Source organism: Streptopelia decaocto (assembly GCF_964273445.1).
Source record: "Streptopelia decaocto genome assembly, chromosome: 3".
Lineage (NCBI taxonomy): Eukaryota > Metazoa > Chordata > Aves > Columbiformes > Columbidae > Streptopelia > Streptopelia decaocto.
Window position 1 is genome coordinate 38,904,985 of NC_138656.1, and position 22,690 is coordinate 38,927,674.

The following is a 22,690-nucleotide window of genomic DNA, read 5'->3' on the forward strand; positions in this document are numbered from 1 at the left end:
ACCCCAAATCAATCTGAGCAGTAAATCCTTGAATCATGTATTCATCTTCTTTAGGTGGTAAGGTTTTTTTTCCTCTTTTTCTTTTTTTTTTTTTTTTTTCCCTTTCTCCAGGCTAAAGAAAGTGATTTATGCAGCACCAAGCATAAGGGGGCCCCATTCTCCACTGGCTGGTAAGCATTGCTGTGAGGAACACAACAGCAGCAACAGCAAAGACAGAAGATGCCTGTTGTCATTTCGAAAGCCCTGGGAATGACTCATTGGTCAGACTGTGCATAAGAAGAAGAGTTGCATATCGCAACTGTTTGCTTTCTTTACCCGTTGACATTGTAGTGTTTATATTCATTTTCCATGCACTTGGAAGAGGCTACAGGACCTCAGAAGAAGGCAGAAGAGCTGAGGGGAAAGGGAGGGTGAGGGCAGAGGGGCATGAGCACAGACACACAGTGAGGAGGGAGACAAAGCATAGATGAGGAAAGAGTGCAAGTGAAGAGATGCAGAGAGAGAAGGAACCACCACATGGGGTGCAAAAAGCCAGATAACAAATTCTCTCAGCATTTGTAGCTCTCCCCCATGTATGTAGTTGTTCCCTGTACAAACATTTCTTCCCAGAGGCACCTCATCTCATGGGTACAGGGATGGGTGCAGCACCAGTAGGAAGGACAGGTAGATGGCTAGATGTTGATATGTCAAAGGATGTACGCTGTGTGGTCTCACTCTCTAGCTAAGTTTAAACCCTGATTTCCAGGAAAGTATCACACATTTCCTCGTCCACTGATGATGGAACCAGAGGGCAGCCCTACCTGGGGCACGGTGAACATTTCCCATGTCCAGGTCCACTGGCATGTTGCGTGTCACATCTGGTTTGTGGAGCTGTTTATGTGAGGTCCTGCTAACATGCCCTCTCCTTCTCAAGCAGCCTGTGCCTGTGTGTGTCCCTGATCCGCAGATTAATGATAAGATTATGCTTGTGGTAGCTGCCTCGTTGCACTGCTGCTGAGAAACAGCATGTAGGCAAGGAGGTGTCCCTCATGCTCTAACAGCGTGTACCCATCACAGGCATTTGTGCAAGGAAGGTTATTTTAGAAGTGCAAGCAATCACACGATTCCGGCACAAATGTTTCCAGGAGACTTTGCTCTTCCTGCATCTGTTCCAAAGGGGAAAAGAAAAGGGGAAAGGTAGAGTGAGGCTTCCATCCAGTCCTGTTAGCTTTTGCAAATGAATTCTCTGAGAAGCACAACCTTACTCCTTGCAGCATGAATTTTGCACACAGCCTGCACCAAGTTCATGGGGATGGCCCTGTTCATAGCTGCCTGGCAAGGAACTAGGGCAAAAAAAGAGAAATGCTTAAAAATGTTGCCCCAGACTTGTCCATAAACAGGTTATCTGGAGTCTCAGCTAATCATTTTCTCTGATGGATCTGTCATCCAGCCTTAATGGCATTGTCCCTGTGCACAGCCGCCATAGGAAAAAATATTGGTTTGTTGTGTTTTTTTTCCTGTTCAGAAATTATCTGCACACATTCCCCAAACATTTGATGGGTCTTAAAGTGTGAGGCTTTCCCAAATGGCTGCAGAAGCCCTTCTGTGGCTAATTTATCTGTGTGAATATCCATTTCCTAGCAATTACACCATTCCCCTGATTGGATGCAAGCCTCTGTGACAGTTAGGCTGCTTTGTGTGACAGGACCCTAAGTGATGACCAAGAAAAGAAGAAAAGATACAGATGTATGAGTGAGGTGGAGGAAGGAGGCCAGGCAGAGTGACTGCTGTGGTTTAAACACCCCCTGGTTGTGAAGAAGTCATGGCTTTTCTTGCTTGTCTGACTTGTCCTTTCACAGATAGTCTGGTGACTACAACCACCACCACCAACAACTTGGTAGGTAAATAAGGCCCGTAACACCAGCAGAGGGAATCAGTAGTTTTTATTCACTAAAATATATGTTGTTTTTTCTTTTTTAAAAGCTGTAGTCACACAGCTGTAGTCTGGACTCCCACGTTTCAGCTGTTCCCTCTGTCCACAGGCAGAAGTAATGCGTCACTTTCTGAATTGTTTCTTTTTTTAAAAAAAAACCCAACAGCAGCAATAATGCCAAGTGGAAATGATCCATTTAGCTTTGTCAAGGAGAGACAGCGTGGACTATGGCAGGTAATATTTGTGAAGCTCAGCGTTGTTTTTGGCAGGTGCTGTCCCTGCCCAGCACCAGGGGAAGGCTGAGAGAGGAGCAGCACCCAATGCTGCAGTTCACAGTGCCCAGGTCTGCCTGGGCACCAAAGAGAGCCAGTTCTGTGAAAATTAAAGAGGGATTTGAAATGCACCACATTCAAGCAGGCTGCCGCGGGCCCCCAGAGCCGCAGCCTGGCTGCAGGCAGGGCAGGAAAATGCTCCATTCCACAGCAAGACGCACAGGATTTCCTGCAGCGGGTCAAGAAAACACACCTTCCCATTGTCCCTGCCGTGTCACGGGGAGTCCTTGTGCTCCGCCAGGGACAATGTCAGTTCCTACCCTGGCAACCAAGGAAAACAAGGAAGGTTTTTTGGCATTTTGCGTGAAGCTGCCGCCTGCCTCCCTCACCAGGAAGGCCCGGTACGGGGAGAGACGGCCTTCCTCATGGCTGCTAACGAACGTCCTTCGCCAGCCGTTGGTTGGCTGCTGAGGTGGAAAATATGTGGCAGCCCAAGGAAAAACACTGTCTTTAGACAAACAAACATTGAGGGGGGAGGCGAGGAAGAGCAGACACCAGCCAGCTCTCCAAAGCACAGTGCTGGCTCCTGCCCCGGGCCGGCAGCGGGGGGCAGGCTGCAGTGCAGTGGGGCACAGCGGGGCAGGCGGGGGAGCCTGGGCAGTGCCTGTGGGCCAGGGCCCGGCCCAGCTGTGGTGATGGTGAGGGGGGGTCTGGCAAGGAAGGACTGTGCCAGAGGTGCATGGCCAGTGCAGGAGGCCATCTCATCACCCTGCAGCATGCCTGGGGCTGGGCTCAGCGGCTACTCCTCCATTAGCCCCAGGTTAACTGTAGAGTGGGCTTCGTATTGCCCTGTCCCGATGTTCCGTATATTTGCTGTTATTGTTGCGTTATTCCTCCTCTAAAATCACTTTGGAGAGGAAACTGCAGTCTTATGTTCTTGCAGACCTTGGGGACCGACTGTTTTAATGGGTGCCGAATGCACAGAAACGCTACATGTCATGCTGGACCTCAGTGACACGGCAGAGTCCTCACCAGTACATGTCTCTGGAGCAATCTGAATCCCATCCCCATCAGCTTAGGCTGGATCCTGACCTGCTTCAGAGCCCTGTGTTGGAGGTCAGGAAAGTCTCAGCTTTGATACCGCTTGGCTGGCACACCTCCAGGGTTAAAGGCACTATTTGTTTCCTGCAATGCTTTAGTGAACCTGTGTTTGCCTTTCATCATAACACAAAACCAGCAAGTGCAGGATAAGACACAGCGCCTGGAAGGCAGTGGCAAAGATTATAAAAAACTGAGCATTTTACTACAGCTTAAAGCAAAGAAATCCTCACTCAGAAACTTTCAAATTAGGTCATCGCAAAATAGATACGGAAAAAGTGTAAATCAACTTTGTGTTAGCAGCGACACATGGATATGTTTTTGTTTTTATACTGATAGCAAGAAAATCTCTGAAAAGTTGACTTGACTAAAAGAATATTAAACTGGAAGAGCTGAAAAAACACATGCCCAGTGCATAGGACATTAACTCTGGGCTCAAGAAATGACATTTCAGTTTCTGGCTAAACTACAGATTTTCCCTCCAGTCTTGAAAAGTCAGTCTGTTCTACATTTCAGTGCCCCCTAGAATACCAGAATTGTTGTTTGAATAATACTGGTTATTTGCTTGATTAAGGATTGTTAATAAACCTCAGCGTAACACATAACACAGCCCATACAGGTTGTGCTCCCAAGCTTCCGAAGTGCCCCTGCCACTAAATCAGGTGCAGACCCAAACGGCCACAAACCAGAACTGTGTCCAGAGTCAGTGTTATTGTTTGGCAATTGGTCCACGGCAGATATTGTGTACAAGGCTGCCCATTCAAAGAGAGAGAAAAAGGACATGTATTAAGAGATTTCAAACATATTTTACTGTTAGATTAAAAAAAAATACAACAGTTGAAGAGTGTTTGTCCAGGAAGGGGGAACACGTGTCTTTAAATTTATCATAGATAAATGGGCAGAGGGAATAGCAGCCAAGATTTACTTGTCTGAGAGGCTGAAGCTAACACTGTCATCTGTGGTTAAGACCCATTTGTCAAACAGAGTATGCTGAGAATAAGGAAAATCAACTCTCCCTTCCCTTTTTAATTTGACTTAATTAGCCGTAATTCCCCTTACTGAAAAAAAAAAAAAACCCACATTTCCAATTGCAGGACACATTTCTGTGCCCTTACTTTCATGCAAATACATAGCTCTGCATGTAGGGAAAGCAAAAGCCGACCAAATGTGCTGCAAAAACAAGATGCTCCACTACACTCACCTCCTTCCTTGGGAGAGGAGAACAGAACAAACAACACGTGGCAGATGTTAGCCACACAGTTCAGTGCCCTACTGGGAGACATGCAAATACCATCGTGATAAGCAGGCTGGGAGAAGCTACAGAGGACAAAACAGCGCACTTGTTCTATGTATGTCAGATTTGCCCCTCCATAGCTAGGAGGAGGCATGCACTCATAGCATGGCACGGAGTACATAATGCAATTATAATTGGGTGCAATATGTTCACAGCCTTTAAAAAAATGTTGTCTTAAAAAACTGAGTGCCACATTCAGATGGCTTAAATTCCCCATGAGCCCCTGTGCCTACTGCTTCCTACTGGCTGCTTCTGGTCCTTCAGCGGTGCCCAGCCAAGAGGAAACTTCAGGGCACAGATGGAGTTCAGGCTAGACAGTCCATAACCTTCACTGGATCCCGCTGGCATCCTGCGGTGCGAAACCTGCATCCCAGAATTACTTGGAGCAGTCATCCTCCCGAACCCGATGAGCACACTTGCCTAAAATAGTCGCCTGCAAAGGTGTGGCGAGGCCAGCCTGGGGGCTCACAGGATTGCAGAGGGGGACTGTGAGCCTCAGAATATCTTGTAATTTGTCTGTAATGTTAAACTTTAAATAACTGCCTTCCTCTTTCACTCCTTTCTACCTCGGCTACGAAACGCGACATGCACTGTGTAAAGGGACTGTCACCAGCTGTTAATAAGAAAGCAGCTTTAGCTTCTCTCCGCTTCTCTTGTTCACACGTAGACAGTGTTGGAAATCAGTGAAAACGGGTGTAGCCCCTCTGCTACCACCACCGCCACCTCCCACAAAGAGAGCAAGTGAGAAAGGGAAGAGGAAAGGTTGAAGAAACGGGCTGACCTACTTAGGTACTGCGAAGGACGAGCATGCGGGCTCCGAGTGCTGGGATGGCTGTGCGCGTTTGTTCTGGGCACCTACTGTTACCCTGGCATCCCTCCAAACAAATGGCTTTACACCCAATTCCAAAACAGCTCCTTCCTCCTCCTCTTCAAAATATGCCCTCCCCACCGTGCACGCTCTCCCTGTGATCCTTGGTTTTAAAACGGCCGCTTCCCTGAGCAGGCAGCCAGCCCCTGTCTTCTCACCCACCTGTTAATACCTGGCCTCCTGTTTGTCACATGGCGGCTCTGGGCTCTCAACCAGGATCCCCCCCTGCTCCTGTGCCGCGGCCACTGCTTCCGGCATGGGCCACCTGTCCCTCCTGCCTCAGCTGAGGAAGGACAGGACCTAACTGCAGGGTAGGTGGCTGTCAGCGGGCAGACCCGAGAAGTGGTTTCCAGAAGCAGGAAGGAGAGAGGAGGCAGGTCTCCTTGCTCTCGGGAGCCCTGACTCAGACCCCCTTTCCCTGTGTCACACGCCACCCCCTCTTCTCCACTGGCTCCAAGCCCCCGAGTGGCATCACTCGAACCCTGCAAGTTAGCCAACCTGAAAATTATACCCACTGGGATCTGGCCAGTTTGCAAAGCCTAATATCAGCGATTGCAAGGTGGGATCAACGCATTCAGGCGACACAAAGATTGCATTATAAACCCTTTTGGATTTAGATGGCAAATGATCCTTTTGCTCTTCAGACGGTATTTCTGGCAATTCAGAGCAGTTACAATTGCTCGTCAGAACAACCAAAAGTGCTTGCCTGGCAGCACGGCATATCTTACTGAGAGACTGGAAGAACCTTCTTTGGTTTCTATATAAAACCCACTGATGACTCATACAGGACTCAGAGATTGTCCTAGTTAGAGACAAATAGGAAGATACACTGCGGATCTGAAGAGTGAAGCCTGAGTCACAGAGCTGGAACCAGGATCAGAAGGCAAACTTCCCTGAAGTTTGGGGTCTTAGTGAGACAAGGAGGGGTTTGTTTGCATTTTTCACTCGAGCATTGCATTCAGCATTTCTTCTTACTCTTTTTCTTCCCGCTTCCCCACTGGATGTGTTCTGCAATATGAGAGGTCTTGTAGTTCCTTTTGGCTACTCCTTCTACCACCTTTTATTTTGCTTCAGACCAGTGATGTCTCAAACACATCTAAAGAGGTTCCCCTGAGTTCCACAATGTCACATCAGCTTCAGTTCCTTACCAAAGACTACATAATGACATCACACGCACAAATGGCAGTGAAAGATCGTTACTAAAGGCAGCAAAATCAAGTGCTGGGAAGCTAGAAAAGGCCTCTGCTATGCTGACTTGTGGAGCCCCTCTGTGCATATGCACGGTGCGGCAGTTTTTAATTACATGAGCATAATCCTGTGCTGTTTGTCCCACAGAAGCCCTGCCTCATCCAGCTCATGGAGCAGGTGGTGCTTGCCTAATGAGCAGCTCTGTATATAGGGTTTGTGCTCAGTGCAAGACCCTGTGCCTTGTCACTGAGCACTGTTCAGACCCCAGTGTGGAGACAGAGTGACTCACTGTCCTACAGGCTTCTCTAGTGTACTTAACCACTGTTGTACTGGCTGGCTTAATTTTCACAGCACCTTTCAGAGACAAGGAGGTGGAATTATTTCTGTTTAGAGATGGTGGATTGCACATGGACATGGGAATGATCCAGTACTCTGGGGTGACTTCTGGAATACTGTGTCCAGTTCTGGGCCCCTCAGTTCAAGAAGGACAGGGAACTGCTGGAGAGAGTCCAGCGCAGGGCAACAAAGATGATTAAGGGAGTGGAGCATCTCTCTTGTGAGGAAAGGCTGAGGGAGCTGGGGCTCTTTAGCTTGGAGAAGAGGCGACTGAGGGGTGACCGCATTAATGTTTACAAATATGTAAAGGGTGAGTGTCAGGAGAATGGAGCCAGGCTCTTCTCGGTGACAACCAACGGTAAGACAAGGAGTAATGGGTTCAAACTGGAACACAAGAGGTTCCCCTTACATTTGAGAAGAAACTTCTTCTCAGTGAGGGTGACAGAGCCCTGGAACAGGCTGCCCTGGGAGGCTGTGGAGTCTCCTGCTCTGGAGACATTCAAAACCCACCTGGTCACATTCCTGTGTAACCTCATCTGGGTGTTCCTGCTCCGGCAGGGGGATTGGACTAGATGATCTTTTGAGGTCCCTTCCAATCCCTAACATTCTGTGATTCTGTGCTCCACACATGGGCTCCCAGCTGTATGCAGGAGCTCGGGACTTCCATAAAAAAAGATCATAGTAGGCAATCTTGGTATCCACTATGGGAAATCCGTTTTCAGTGATTTGCCTTATATTGTGTAGGATCTTCTGGAGCCTTTTGGGATTTTGTATACAAATATTTGCCAGAAATAATAGTGAGAGATTATCTCAGAAAATCTTTTACAGCTCTTTCATGCTAGTTATCCAAAACAGCTAATTTTAAAATATTTATGTCTCTAGGAGTCATTTAATATACTGTTGAGTTATTTGTAGATTGGAAAGGACTTTCATATCTTCATTTGATACTGATATGTTGCCCCACTTCTTTCCAAGTAGAATGAAAATATGCACTGAATTTTTCTGCGTCATTAACAGTGTTGGCATCACCCTGCACCAATAATAGGCTGATGCCAAATCCTTTTCCTTCTACTATATTAAATAAATCATTCTTGACCTTCCCAGTCTCCTGTTTCCCCTGCTCTTTGAACCTGCTTTGTTTTTGTTAAAACTTGTTAAGTTATAATGACTCTTCATTGGTCCCTCCTGCCCTTCCATATGGATTTTTTCCCCCAATAGATTGTTCCTCTTTGCCTTGTAAACAGAATGAGTTGTCAGACGAATCTCCCCCTTCTCTTAATTGTGAAACTTCAACCTCATCTTGACCATATAATGACCTGAGAATTTGTACCTGCCTCTCTTGGTGTCTTTGCAAATTTTTACTCCCAGTTGTCCTCACATTTCTTATCACCCTGAAGTATTAGCCCTTCTCAAGTGTCAGGTATGCAGACTACTGGGGATACTGTCTTTGACGCAGTGAGGTCATGATAAAAATGTCCCTAAGCAGCCAACAACTTCCAGTCTGTTGATGATTTGATCTTCACACACCATAAGGAAGTCCAAACTGGAATTGTCTCATGCTGGCTGCCATGTCTCTTTCGTCAAAAAGTCACATCCACAGTGGTCTCCTGTGAACATATTTCACCAAACTGGAAAACCACTGGGATCCCCCATAACAGTTGTTCTGTCCAGATGCTGTCAGAAAGTCACTAAGAAACGTACTGTGCTGCTCATGGTTGGTCTGCCCACTCCTCTTCACACTTGGATCTGTTCCGTTTCCTGCCCTCCATATGATTCATGCTGCAGCCTCTCTGCTCCCTATTCTTGCCTTCCTGATTCTCTTCCCTTCTAGACCTCAAACTTATTAGTCCTGGGCTCCTTACCTCACCAGATCCAGTCTTTCCCTGACAGCTTGCTCTCTGATTTATGATCTGCATGTCTTTTCTCATACTGGCCAACAAGCCTAGTTAAGCTTTCCTGAGCTTTCTGTCTGGTTTTGGTGCTCCTCTACATCTCCACTTTGGCACTTTTACTTCTTGTCCTAGGCCATCCTCTGTAACCACTTCCTTACCGCATTTGTCTTCCTTCACTGGTTCTGTTTTCCACCTCCATCAGTCTGATCGTAGTCTCTAACCCAGCCTTTCTCCTGCCCCAGCTCCACAGATGATCCTGCTGTCTGTCCACAGCTCCTCTCCAGTGCTCACTCACTTCAATGCCCCGCTGCTTCCCATCCCTGGCTCCCATTCCTGGCCTACTTGTCCAGCTAATCCCAACCCTAGCTGATCTTGCTCTCCTAGCTCCAGTGTCAACACACCCCTTGCTTCACTCTTTCCATCCCTTTTCCCAACCTCTTGCCAGTTGCTTTCTCCTCTGCATTTAAAGCCTCCAACTTAAAACAACACCTACCAGGTCGGTCACTGAAGCAGTAAGTTGACTGAACAGAAAGTACTCAAGGTTTTGTGATTTGCAGGCCCAATTCCCTGGTCATCTGCATCAGCAACCTGGACAGAGCCTCTGGAAACCAGCTGAGTGGTAATCTGATGAATACCCGCCTAACAAGAGTTTGTGTTTGCAGGTCCACCAGCATAAATGTAACCTGAGGGTATCATATGGATGCAGTCCTGTACACTACAGATATGGCCTCTCTTCTCAGTGCTGGCTCTAACTCAGCCTAGAGCAGATATTACAGGGAAAGGCTGGCTCTGCTGCTGTAACGCTGCCCGCAGACATGCTCTGTTATTTCATGGAGAGGTACATGTTGGGTCTCTATAGTCCCTTGGAGACAGCAATGAGATGGAGCATGTTTCATGACAGTGGCATTCTTGGGGGTTTTATCTGTTAACATCTACAGATTCTCCACTGAGCAGCTATGAAGTGAGATTTTTTTTTCCCCCCAAAGCATGTGTTGGCCAAATTAGATGGATTTACAGAAAGATGGTACAAAGCACATGCCTGAAATAGAGGTCAATCCTCTGGCAGATTTCAAGCCCTGCTTCGAAGCATGGGAATGCTACAATGGTTCCAAGAAGAAGTTGCCAGAACATTTAAATTTGGGCAAAACACCGTATTTTTCCCAAACCCCATTCTTGAAAGGCTAAAGCTGATGGACCAGAAATTTGGAAAAAAAAAAAAAAAAATCAACCTGAGCATTATGGTAAATTTAACTTCATTATTGTTTGGCACAGCTGTAAGCTGCCAAAACCATGGTCTTGTAATAAAAAGCTGTGGGCAGTTTTTATAATAAACAACAGCCTCAAACCAGTTGGAATTGTTATTATCCCTGCTTTATTTTTTGTATGCTTTTCTCTTTCCCTCTGGTTTACAAGTTAAAGCAGATTTTCATGCATCCTAAAAGAGCTTGTAAGGTCAACACTTCACATTAAAATACATGATAGAAATAGATACCATGCTCTTACTTTCAAAAACCAAAATCAAAATTACAAATAAAAAAACCCCACGAGACTGGGAATTTGCTATTTTTCATTCCACAAGCACACCTCACAAATGTCAAATTTCTTAGCTGTACAATCAATAAGTGAGGCGTAGAAAACCACTAAATATTTTTCATCCCATTCTGAGTAAACATACAAACAGTGACTTATTTTCATGGAAATGCACAGGAGTGTCTCCTTGGCTCCAATATTAATTGCCTTATTCAAGACAGCTAAAAATGAAAAATTTGGAAAATGAAAAAGTTTTATGGCAACTACCTCTGTGCAGACACCTGAGGGCCCGTTGTCCCTCTGTAGTTGCTAACTGAAAGTGTCCAGCTCTTAAAATAAGCGTCACCAATGACAACATTATGACTGCGTCACAGATTCTTCTCATGTTACAGGGTGTTATCGCGTGGTGCTTTCCTGCAGATGTTGTATAGCCAGAACTTCTTTGACTTGAAAGTGGCTTCTTCCATGCAAAGGCCCAAATTTTAATTTCTGGTTTACCGGCTACATTTTTTTTTTCTCTTGTCTCAGTGACTTTTCTTCCCCAATACAAAGTGTGCAACCAGATATCTTTTTGAGAGTTGTTTCCTCTGGCTTCCTCAGGGCAGAAGAACCACTTATTTTCCTTCACAAAATGGCCAAGCTCTGTGGAAACCCTATTAAATAGTTTTAGAATCAACATGAAATAACACAGAAATTTTCTGTGGAAAAATTGCAAAGGGTGGAAATGATGTCGTCATATATTAGCAATGCTCAAAAATAAAATAAAATAGCTTCACAGGGCTTTTCCAATATTTGTGGAGTGGCACACCTCCAAAGCCCGCTCAGTAAGGACAGGGTGCTTTTGGAAAGCTTATTTGCATGCAACCAGGCATGCAAGCACACACACACAGGGACTGCAGGCACACAGCGATTTTGCTGGCTTGGAAGAAGTGATGTCTTGGAGGACACTTGTCCATGAGCTGCTGCCAGGCTGAATAGTGTTCCTCAGTTTTTCTGTACCAGCGGTGGGTCACAGCTGGGAAGAGCTGTCCTGCCCTGCCCTCGGCTTCTCTGTGATTCCCCAGCAGGGCAGGCAGGACCAGGATGGCCAGGACCAGCATCCCCCATGGGGGACACTGCACAGGGAGGTGCCAGCAACACACTGTGGCTTGTTCTGGCCTCTGGGATGGGGAGAGCGGCACCTGGAGTGAGCTTGAATCCCAGGCCAAAACTTGCCGGGGACAGCTTTTATCAAAGGATAATATTAACAAACATTTGGGAAACTGGGTATCACACCTAGCGGAACCATCCCGACATTTCCAAGCACAGTGATTGCTGATGACAGTCTTCATAGATAAACCTGGTGTGCTCTGCTCACTTCTCATTATGTTTGTATTAGACTGAGGAAAGTTGTAGTTGTAACCAGCTTATTCATTTTCTCCTTGCCCCCCTTAGCACTAGTAATAAGTACACTGGGGGTCTGAAATGGATAGACAAAGGATTACAGCATTTCCTGAGATTTATATGGCACATAAATATTTAGCATTTGATTCATGCTGAGTTGATATTATTTGTCAATTGCCTTACTAAAACTCAGACACTTCAAGAGAATGTCATAGATGGGAAAAAGGAGAGGAAAGTGTTTCCTCTGACACTGGAAATAAGGAAGAGTCAGAGGTCTACATGTTGTGGGAAGAGGTGACCGCTCTGTCATACCTCTGATCACTGTGGAAGCTGCTGCTCTGCTCTAGTTCACAGCCCAAGGGATCAGAAAGGATCCACTCCTTTTAACAGGCAGAGCTGTACAAAACCCCTCCAGATAAAACCTGGTGGATCAGGACCTGTGCTTCTTTGTCCTCCTCTGTCCCTGACTTAGACACAGCGTAGTTGTGAGGACATCAATGTGTGAGGGAAAGCAGGGGTGAGCTCAGCTGCGCATCACTTGCCAAGCTGGTGAGTGTGCACGTGTGGTGGAGCTGAGCCAGGGTCAGGGCATCTTTTGTCCTGGCCCAGGGGAGCAGAGCAGAGGGATCAGCAAGATCACAGTCCCAGAAAGTTTGCGGTGGTTTTGTAGTCAGTAGCCACCCTACCAGTCATCTCTGCATATTTTAAAATGACAGGCAGTTTGGGCATCTGCTTACATCAATATTCTGTAAATACAAGGATAAATTGGTAGCCCAAAACAGTGAGAAAGCTTTGCATAGGTTCTGTTTTGAATGCTATTTATTACACAGCATGATATACACAGAACTCTTATTCATGTCAGTGGGAGTTTTATGCAAACATGGAAAGCAGAATGTGGCTCCAAATTGTAACTTGATTTGCTGTAGACAGGCCTTTCTGCATGCAAGGCTGCGAAGGCAAGTTCTCCTCTTCACACAAAAAAAGGTGCAAACCTGTTACCTAAACCCAGCGTAATAAGGAGGCTGTGGTAAAGTGCGGAAAGGTCCTGCTGCCTGGCGTGATTTTACACCAATTCGCTCATCACCAACAGGAATGAAGAGGAAGAGAAAAGGGAGCAATACTGGAAAATATGCACAGCTAAAATGTTTCCCTACAGATTTTGGTTATATTCAAATTTGCAACTGATTGTTTTTAAGGGATAAGTGTATTTCTAGAGATGAGATATTATTACAAGGAGATGGTAAATTCTCTGTAGCTAATGATGTACTTAGATTGCTGGTAAAAAAGCAATTTCTATCCCCCTCAGCATCACCTAGCCTAAAACAACTGAACTGAATAATCATAGGTTTATGAGTTTGTAGATTTACTCTTCTGCTAGGTGTTTTTCTTTGTTTTTAAAAGTAGCATTGAGAAAACCTGCCTTCCTGACAACACGAGAGTTTAAAAAGTAAGGATTTTTTTTTTTCTGACATCTGATTTTTTTCTTGTTCTAAGAGTTAGAAATCTTCTTATTTATACTGGCCTTCTTGCCCACTAGCACTCTGAGTTTTGGATGGTACTGTAGTGACACTTAAAACTGAAATTTCAGGAAAGCATATGCCTTATGGTAGCCAAATTTTATTATATATTGAAACAAGTGGCCACAGGGGTTGTGTAACTTGGAGTTCGCAGATGAAGAAACACCATCCGCAGGAAAACCCAGGCACTTTGACAATACAACACTGGTACCAGATAGCAATACAGTACTGGTAAGATCTGCCACTGAAGGCTTGGACATATTTGTCACTCAGAACTCCTTCTGCGATTGTAACTGCCACAAATAAACTCCCGCAGAGCACAGAAGCTTTGCACAGAACAGACTCTTTTCCCTTAGTTTTTTGCTTAGAATAATGATGGTCTCCCTTCACAAGCGAGATTTACCCAAGACATTTTTGAAGAAAATGTAGAGGAAGGAATCCCTAAAAAATTGTATATCAAATGCTTAATTAACACACTTGGGCTGTGAATGCAGATATGTACTATAAGGAAAAAAATAGTCTCCTATGTTGAGTCTATTTGAAATTCAGTTTCAAAATTCTGAGCTAAGGCAAAGTTTTCAAGATATTTCAAAATACACTTGAAAGATTCAGCCTTAGAGCTCCGTGAACCTTAACTTTGCCCACTGCTGAGGGCAGTGTGCCCTATATAGCACTACAGTGAGCAGTGTACCTGTATACCCACTGCTGAGGACACTACCTGTTCCAGGTATCACGGTACGTTATGGCTGAGAAAACCTTTCTAATTACAGCAAACAGCCTCCTAGATTTGCAGTCTGCAACATGCCATGTGTGTCATACATGGGCCAACTGTCTGGAAAGCAGCTTTGCAGAAAGGACCTGGGGGATCTGAGGGACACCAAGTTGAACATGAGCCAGCAACGTGCCCCTGCAGCAAAGGCAGCTGGTGACAGTCTGGGCTGCATGAGGAGTGTTGCCATCAGGTCAGAGGAGGTGATCCTTCCTCTCTAATCAGCACTGATCAGGCCACACCTGGAGTGCTCTGTCCAGGCCTGGACTCCCTAGTGTAGCAGAGAGATGGAGATACTGGAGATGGCCAAGCAAATGGCCATGATGATGATTAAAGAACTGGAGCATCTCTCCTGTGAGAGAAGGCTGAGAGAGCTGGGAGAGTTCAGCCTGGAGAAGAGAAGGCTCAGAGGGAGTCTCATTAATGTGTACAAATATGTGAAGGAAAGTGTAAAGTGGATGGAGCCAGACTATTTCCAGTGGTGTCCAGTGACAGGACCATAAGCAATTGGCACAAACTGAAACACAGAGGGTTCTGTCTGAATATCAGGAAGTAATTTTTCACTGTGAGGGTGAGCAAGCACTGTTACAGGTTGCCCAGAGATGTTGTGGATTCTCCATCTTTGGAAATACTCAAAAGCCATCTGGACATGGTCCTGGGCAATCAGCTCTAGGTGATCCTGCCTGAGCAGGGGGATTGGACAAGATGACCTCCAGAGGTCCCTTCCAGCCTCGACCATTCGGCGATTCTGTGATACTACTAAACATGCTGAGCAGCAAATTTAAGCCAACTGACTAGAGGAATCCTTTCCATAGATCTCTTTCTCAGGCCTATCCAGATACCTCTGGGCATTGAGTGCCACACTGAAAACAACTTCTCTTTGTCAAATATACTACCTTGCAATTAAACCACTGTTCTGATTTTTACCTTTTAAACAAATACTGACCAAGCAGTATAGCATTTATAAACAATTAGAAAGATCTTGATCTTACATGTTGTAAAGAGAGTATATGCATGCTATAAGGACATCTATTGTAACAATTCCTGATGGAATCAGCTTTGATCACAGAGATGTCTTCTGTTATGGTAGAATGCAGGGGGAAAGTTAGTGTATGGGGGTTCACTCATTTTTTAAAACATCTACTGCTTGCTTTTTTAAAACCTTTACTTTCCATTTCAAAATCTTGACTTGAAATAAAAGTCTTAATTTAAAATGTTGTGATTTTTTTTTGCAGTATTTGATCTGTTTTTGCTAATTCATCTTCATTTTCTGACCAGAAATAACTAATTTAACTAGTACTGCTATTTATTTTAGCAACTGATTTAGAACTGGTGCAACCTGGCGGGGCTGCTTGTGCCAATGGCATGATGGTTACGTCTGCAGCAGAAAACCTGGCATTGCTGCTTGTCCTGAGGAGTAAGGAATCCAATTTGGAAAATCGTAGCTTTTCTAACCTCTACTCACAAATCCAGTCTCGTGCACGCATTAAATCCCATCCGTTTTAGATATGACTTGGCAATGTGCCAGTCCTGTCCCTGCAGCACCATGTGTACCAGCAGGTCTGACCCACAGAAGAATTTTCTGGGGAAGCATCACGTGGCCACTGAGAAGGGAGAAATGGAGAAACCAGAATGGGATGAGTATCACAAGGATGGGGAAAAGCGGCATGAGAGGAGCATCACAAGGAGGGGCAGCTCCCCCCTTGCACCAACCAAGCTTTCACCTCTGTGTGCATGTGTCCTGTGAGTGATTTTTGGTGCACGTAGCATTCTTCATTCAAACCTCTCACTGAGGCAAGTCATTGCCAAAAAGACCCCTCCCCAGGAGACTTCAGTCCTTCCTCACATCATATATTAGCACCTCAGATCTCCTGCATTACTGCTCAGACTAAATGTGCATTTAAAAAGAAAGAAAAAAAATAAAAACCACACATTGCAATCTTCCTGTGAAAAAGAATCACAAACATGAAGATAACACCCCAGTCCCGGCTGTCGGGAAACAGGGGGGGTTTGCTAACTCGTCCTCTCCGTGGCGGCCGAGCCACCTCAGTGCACAGGCAGTGGAGCGTGTGGAGCCCACTGAGGAGCGTGGCCCTTCTCCTGGTGTTGCCACTACAATAGCCGACTCGTTAAATAACTGCAGCACTTTGAGATGCACGGAGTGCTCAGTGACCCTCATAATTTCTCATTTCTTCCCTCAGATGGAGTGGTCGGCAAGTTGTGCTTATGGTAGTAGCCTGAAAGATGTAGGAGCTCTCAGCTGATCTCTGCAAGATGTGCTTTCACTTACCCATGTGCATCTCTTTGTTTCTGAATTTAAAATGTGGTACATCTGAGTGAGAAAAACTAGGTTTCTAAGCAGGCTGCTTCTTTTTCAGCTCAGAACTGAAAGATGTTGAAATATGTTTTTTGAATAAACCTGCTTAGGGGCAGGAGGCTTTCTCTAATCATCAGAAAAGCTCTGAATGACCAAATTGAAGTAAAAATCCCAGAATGGTGGGGAGGAGGGTATCATTATTTTTTACAGATGGCATGTCTGAGCAGTGTTTGGCTTTGGTTCCTGGACCAAAGCAGCATGTTCTTGCTGCTGGTAGTGGCAAATCCAGCCTACCAGAGATGGGGCTGCTGCAAGACACTCCTAAAGGCTCCTTGGAATTACTGCAGACCTGTCTCATTTGGGGCCATGCGGCCCCTTCTCCAACCTCACACCTGGAAGTGTCAAAGATAATAGAATATACTGAAGGGGGTATTGCGGAAAACCTGAAAGGTTTCCTGTGGCAATGCTGAGCAGGAATCCCAGAAGACCATGAAAAAGTCTTTAGTCTGAGCACCTGGGACACTTAGCCATCTTCGAAAGCTTTATCTGCAGCTCTACTGCTCTAGAGCTGGTGCCTGGCAATGCATCTTCTACCTGGACTTGTTTTTGCAGGGATTTGTCTGCTTTCATCTCTGAGGATTTCCCATTGCAAGTACCTAGAGGTGTGTGTAGCCAAGGACATGCGATGAGAAATGGCTGTGCATATTTTGTGGTTTTGTGGAGCAGCAGTGCAACCCAGGTGATTCAAGAGTGCCTCTCACTTCTGACTCTGGTACTTCTTTCTTGAAGAAATCACTGACTGTCGCAGTGCTGTGGTTTCTTTGCCTGCATGCTGAGAATGGTGGTATGTCCTTGCCCTTCTCTGTAAAGTGACCCCAGCAGACTTGGTGAAGATTTCAAAAGCAGCAGACTTTTTCATCATCTTGGAGCTTCAGGAGTAGGAGCAGGGAGTTTGTGGGCTCTGAAAAGGGTTGGTATGTCTGTCATGGTTTGCTTGTCTCCCCAGATTGCAGCTACAGAGTACTGGGAGCTCAAATGACTCAGGAGGGGAAGGGAGAGCATGTGAAGTCAATGCTACCAAACCAGCACCTAAGTGACTAGGGAGAGACTTCCTCACTTTTGTGGCTGTGAGTAGGACAAAGCATTCCTAGTGCCAGCCTGGAGCCAAGTCACCCACAGCTGGCTATCCTGTGGGCAGTGCCAGCAGTGAGCAGGATGATTTACTGCAGCCAGGTAAAGGGCCACGTAGGCTTCACCGCACACCCAGACCGCTCATTTGGTTGCTGTCTAGACGGCAGTGCCCCGGCACCTCCTACCCTGTGCCTTCCTGCCCTTCTTGCGCACATTTGCTCCTGGACTTCCCCATCATGTGGGGCTGCAGCGCTGCCGGCTCCTCGCAGGGTGCCGACGTAGGCAGCCAGGCTCTTTGCCCCGGCAGACGCCAGCTCCAGCATCAGCGGGAGGGAGGAACTTGATGGCAGAAGAGAAAAGGCGCAGTTTCTCCAGACCTCCACTTAAAGACAGTCACAGAAATTTCTGTGTGCTGCCTGGTGGAAAGCCAGTTAGCTGTTACATTGGCAATGCAAACTTTTATGGGCTGTTCACGCCCTTTGGGCATGACCCCGGCCCCGTGTCGAGCCTCCCTCACACATGTGTGAAGCAGAAGTGCTCCGTGGCCGGCAGCGCAGTCAAACACACCCCAGTGAGATGAGAACCAGACTCGCCTTTTTAGTAGCCTCTAAATGCCGCTGTATTCAAATGAACCTTTTCATTAGATGGGCATACAGCATGAGTCTGGGCGGCAAAGATGAGAGATTAACTCATAAGACAGAGGTCTAGCCATCACAGGGAAGAAATTATAATATCTGTTTAGGCAGTACACGCCCCAAATCTCCACTGGCAATATTCTTCAGAAAATGTAAGCAAGTCCTAAAATTCCTGGTCAGTGTCTTGTGGAAAGGACCCCCCCTTTCTCTCCCCCATGGTTTCCATTTCATTTTTTGAATTATTAAAAGATCAAATGTTGGAATGCTGGATAGCCTGAATTCATTTGTCAGATCACGAAGTACTCATAACATTTCTCAGCCTTAATAACACATCTGCTCTTAAAATGTGGTCTCTTGATAATAGCTGGCTGAAAGTGTCTGAATTTAGGGATTATTTGAGACAACAGATTTCCTTCTATTTGGAATTGAATGAGGCATCTGCTCCCTCACCGTCAGCTTTGTGGGATATTCTCAAGGCAATCATAAAAGGGCAGATCATTTTGTACATTACGAGAAGGAAAAAAGACCTCTGTTGGCAATTATGAGACTTGGAAGGATGAATTAGGGACCCGCAAAGGTACCACTTCATGTCCAAAAAATCTAGCTACTCCATCCATTCTCTCCTCTGTGTAGGGTGGGACACAGATTTATCTGCTGAGCAGAGAGGGAGGGGGCAATTCTCCTGTCTAAGCCAATGTTAACAAAAGGGAAAGACCAAGAAAATGAGTCAGGAAAGGATGTACGCACTACATCTTGGATAAGTGACCCAACAATGTATTAGAGAGATTAAGACTCAGGATGGAGAGCGAGGCATGGATGCCTTGGAGGATTAAAGGAAATTCTGCCAATATTTATGCCAGTTTGATACGTCGGAAAACCAGGACAAAAAAATGAATGCTTGCAAATTATTTAACACATATTAATCATCAGAATCTCCTCCCACATATCAGCGGGAGATGATTAATAAAGAAGTAAAAACAAATGCAGTCAAAGCAGAGAGGAGACACTACTTTGCACTTTGCAGGTACATCATTCATTTCCAGATATGAAACATTACAGGCAGCGCACAGGTGATGACAGTTGCCAAGGTAAGACAAGATGCATGCTCTGAACTACCTGCCCTGCCAAACTCACAGGGGAATGCCCACAAATACATATATACATAAATATACACAAAAACATGCATATAAATCTATATGCATCCATGTGTAGCTTATGCATATACTCATATACATACGCACATCAATACATATCGATGTATAGATATGTATATATAGCTTCTTAGTCAAGTGACGCAAACTGCTGCAGCTGGAAATAACACTGTCTGCTCATGAAAAGATAGGCGTGTACTTAGACTTATTTATGTGGTAGAAAATGTGTTCAAGGGATGTGAGCTGCCTCAAAGACTTTGTCAGAGGAGAGGGGAGCAACCTGCGAGACACCTTGTCTGCGTTTGGGTCTGGGAATAATTATTTACTCTAAGATTGATGCTGACATGAAATACCCAGAGGGGGACCTCCTGCTGCAGGATGGGCTTCAGGCAGGTGGAATGTGTGCCCCATGGCCTCATTGTGCTGTGCAGGAGCCCCCAGTGTGTGTCAGGGAAGACTTTTGGGATTGGAGGGAGGTGAACTGCCCTGTCAGTTTTGCCTGAGGCGGGCAGAAGAAGGTGCCTGACACTGGGCTCAGGCGTGCAGACATTTATGAAATACATAGCCTGACTTTGGAAAGGCTGATAAAACTTAGGAGAGTTGCCAATTATTTTGTGCTTTCTGATAGCTGTCCAGATACTCAAAGACTGACTTAGGAGCCTTGTGTGAGGATCCTTTTTTTGAAAATCTTGGCTCTTCAGTTTGGAAGGCTGAAATCCTGGAATGAAACATTAGGATGTCACAGGCTCCTGCTCTGTCCACAGCACCACCGCCGCAGGCACCACGACCGCCTCTGTAAAACGGGCTGAGGCAGAAGATACAGTGTGCTTTCCCATCAGAGAATGTTCGGTACCTTTGCACAGTCCGATGTACATAGGACCCTCCCAGAGATGAAGAGGTCATGGTTGGGCTTTCTCCCTGGACAGGTCAGGTTGCTGTTGGGTCAGAGCTTTTGGCTTGCAGCTGGCTTGGGCAGAAAGAGCAAGTGCAAACACGCTGCATAATACATCATATGCCCACAGGTCAGCAAGCATCGCGCATCCGGCTCCAAGGCTGCACCACGCAGTAGTAATCTGCTCTCCTCAACCCAGGAGACGTGTTTTTATTAAAAGCTGTAGAGGCTAATGCTGTGAAGATCCAGGGTGCAATCCCCAGCCTTGGTGAGGACACCTGGCAGCACCATCACCAGCCCGAGCTGCCCTGTGTCCTCCCCAGTTGCAGGTGGGATGCTGGGCAGAGGGACAGGGACAAGTCCCCACACAGGGCTGAGCGCGGCTCCCACTGGAGCGGGGTTTTAGCATGCTAATCCTCGAGGGTATGGCAGAGTCTTTAGCTACAGAGTTTTCATTTGGGGATGGCTCAGTTTCAAAGGCAGTTTTTTAGCACTTCGATTGAGGCCTACATCAATTCTCCATGTTTTACATTGAATATTACAATTTATATTAGGAGAGGTGCTTGAAGTTTCTGATTTTCCCCTTGGCCACCTTTAAATCTCATTTCTAATCCCTTAGCCCCTTTAATGAAGTTCTCGCTAGTTTACATTGTTATTAAACCTCTGTTTGGGGAATATAATTTTAATCCTCATTATATGCCAAATATAGGTATCAAATATTCATTGTGTAATTGCAGTTAAAAAATATGGCCCCCAAAAGGATCTTTTATATTAATTTAAATTATCCTGCACTTATATTATGTTTGGAAAGAACCTGTACTGCTGAAAATGTCTTCATTGAAGTAATACCTGTAGTTGTACTTAAAATACCTCCAAGTTTTGGTTAAATTATCTTCTATGACACTGTAGCCATGCAGATATAGAATTAGAGCAGTACTATATTTGAACCCTTTCCCCCCCTCTCTTTATACTTTAAAGAAACTGTTGAAATCACTGATTTTGCTTTCAATGTTAGCAAAGGTAGAGTAATTAATCCAGCCAGCTTTTTTATGCTTTTGACAAAGCTTCATGTCACATGAACTGTTTTCCCTTTATATATATAGGAGAGATTGAACAACTTAAAAATATGGAATTGGCAGCTTCCAGCTTCAACACGGAAAAAACAACTTACAGTCTTTTGCATATAGGTGTCATGGATTGTAGCACATTTGCAGTGGATTTCAATAAGGTAAACTGCTAGTAGTTTACAAGGTTATTGATTTAAGCTAGTGTTTGTAGATAATAATACCAACTTAGCTTTAATGTAGTTTCTTTTGTTCTTACACTAAGCGTTCTTTACAAGAAATAAAAAGGTTTTCAGAAGTCTTTAGATGACAAATGTTATATTTACAGATTATAATCTCTGTATTTGAAAGCTGCATTAACTGGCATCATCTTCAAGCAGAGATGTTTAGGCATGACCAAGCTTAGTGTTATGTAGCAGGTCAATTACCAAGAAAGGACTCCAGCCCTGACCTCTGAAGTCAATACTCCTAGCCACCAGTACAAATGAGTGGACTAGCGACAGTAAGACCTGTCATAGCTTGCAGTCTGCATAGACATGATCGTATATTTTTATTTAAACATTGTGAAAGAAAGCATAAAAGGTCACATTTCTGCCTGTTACATAGACCTTTTTTTTTTTTTCTTTTACAGCAGTAGTAAGTATTAAATGGAGAAGGTGTCAGAATAAAATTGAATAAGGATTAAAATAAATTCCAAAATCCAGATCCCACTACACTTGGAGAAAATGCATATGTGACTTTTGCAGTCATCCCTGCCCCTGCAAACTGACAAACCCAAATGGGAGGGACAGGTACAAATTTTCAAATTCAGGCCTGTCCCTGTTTGAAGCATGATGTCCGAGTGTGAGTGGTGGAGCAGAAGACAGGAATGGGAAGGAGATTTGGTATGGCAGAGGAACTGGAGTGCTCCCACTCTTTCCTTCTACCACTCTGCTGTGGTCACTCAGGAGAGCAAGTTGCCCCATCAGTGTCTACAGAGAGCACCACCACTCAGGCCACTTGGATGTTGCCAGAAAATGGCTGTTGATGACCAAACATTCTCCAGAAGATGTCATAATGAGGTACTTTGGACTGGCAGCTGCTACCTAAACCATAGTGGGAGTTTTTAGACAGCAGTGGGAGAAAGTAGAAGAAGAATGAGGGAAAGTTAAATGGAGCTCAGGCATGAACACAACATCCATGACTTCTTGTGCCCTACAAAAACTGATGGTGGCAGCAGTTTGACTAAAAAAAAAAAAAAAAAAAAAAAAGGGTTTGAAGCCTCTTGTAATCCCTGCTGCCAGTTTTGGTTGCTACTCAGGCTTCCAGCGCTGAAATTCCTGGGCATTGCCCATTTTAGGATGTGGCCTTCCCACTCCCGTGGTTGGACCTGGTGCAGGGCATGGGTGGCAGGGACTTCCTTCTGATACTTCATGTCCAGGAAGTCTGACTGCCCTTCACG